Below are 1,786 nucleotides of genomic sequence, written 5' to 3' on the forward strand. Positions count from 1 at the left end.
GTGGGGGGCTCTGTGCTGTGGGACCGGGGGAGTCTGGGCTCGCTGGGTGTGTGCCCTCACTTGCATGGGGCGCTCTCGCTGTGGGTGTTATGGGTGGACTGGTCTTTTGCTTTTTTGGGACGGGGGGGCGCTCTTGGTCGCTGTGGTGCTCTATCTCTGACTGTTTGGGCACTCCTGGCTGATTGTCCCGATTGGAGTTTGGTGGCCTCTCTGGTTGGGGGGCTGGGTGTTGGGCTGGGAATCGGGTTGGGGCGTCTGGACAGTTTCGGGATGGGTCTGGGTTGCTGGCCCTGGTTCTGGTTGGTCCTCGGGGGCTATGTGCCGGTCCGTGGCCTTGATCCCTGGTGGTGCGGCTGCCACCTCCCCCTAGGTATCTCTGTTAGAGCCTCTCTCCCCTGGTGGATCTCGGAGAGTGGGGGTGCCTATTGGGGTCAGTGGGGGAGCTGGTCCCCTGGGGGGGCATTGCCACCTCAGTTCACCTCCCCATCCCGACATCCTCCTCCGCCCACTCCATCACACCATCACTCAAACAGGGTTTTGGGGTTCAGGTGCACTACTGAGCTACGGGGAGAATCATCCATCTCCGTGGCTGGTGGGGTCCTGGGTCCTAATTTTAATATACAACCTAGACACTCACTTATAACACTCTCATGACACATGCATATATAGACTCTGGAGTGGGCACATGGTCGCACTTAGGTGGTAGGATGTACAATCATTTCCACCTCCTGGACCTGTGCCCACTCTCATATGTAGCATGTAGACATTTAGGGTTCTGGGCGGAGATGAGGGGTGAACGGGCGCCGCCTGCTCTCTGGGTAAGAGGTGGGTTTGTGCCGGTCGCCACCTCATCCCCCCATTTTAAATGCACTGTATAACAACATGCATCAACACCATATTCGAGTGGGAGGAGAAGGAAGTGGGTCTGTTCATTTATTTATGCATGTATAGATTTTTTTTTTTTCTTTCACAAACACCTTTCTCCGTGTGACACTAGGGGTCGGGGATGGAGGGGGGGCGCATTGTTGGGGTCTGGGCCTTGGGGGCGGTTGGTGATGGGGCCGGTGCTTTGGCTCCCCCTGGGCTGTTCCGATTCTTTTAATCTAGGTTCCTGGATGCGATGGCCGGCACTTTGACCGGGGTGGCTGCCGGCTTTCGGCGGGGGGTCGGCAATGGTAGTGTACGTGTGGTCATTGGTGGTGTAGGGCGGCGGTTGGGGGCGTGGCTTCGCCTCATCAGGGCACTGGCTGGTCTTCCTGTGTGGCATTTGCGGTGGGGGTGCTGTGTGTGGGGGGGGTGCATAGGTGGCGTGCTGGGGTGTCTCCGGGCCTATGGTGCAGAGCTCTTGATGTGGGAGCCAGCCCTCCTCGGCTGCAGCTCCCTGCTGCTCTGCCCCTTGGGCTGGGGCCGGCCTGTGGTCGCTGTCAGGTAGATGGTGCATGCGGTCGGCCCGACAGAGATTCTGTCGGGCTATCTGTGTGTGCCTGTTTGTTGCTCAGGTTGGGTTTTTGGTGGTCCCCCCTCTCTTGGATCAATTTGGGCCCCACGTTTGGTGTGGGGCCCACTCCCCCCGGTCGTGCCCCCCTTTGGCAGGGGGCCCCCTTGCTGCCAGTGTATTGGTGGCTCTCGGCGTCTGGGTTGGGTGGTGGGATGTACGTCGGTCCGCCCTGGTTGCTGCCTGGCGGGGCCTGGGTGCCCTGGCTCTGCTGGGGGGTGGTATGGCCTCGGGGCTTGGGACTCTGTGTCCATGGCCGGATCTACTTGGGGGGGGGGGGGGGGGGGGGGG

This window comes from Nematolebias whitei, chromosome 6 (assembly GCF_014905685.2).
Source record: "Nematolebias whitei isolate Nwh7 chromosome 6, NemWhi1, whole genome shotgun sequence".
In the NCBI taxonomy this organism is placed as follows: domain Eukaryota; kingdom Metazoa; phylum Chordata; class Actinopteri; order Cyprinodontiformes; family Rivulidae; genus Nematolebias; species Nematolebias whitei.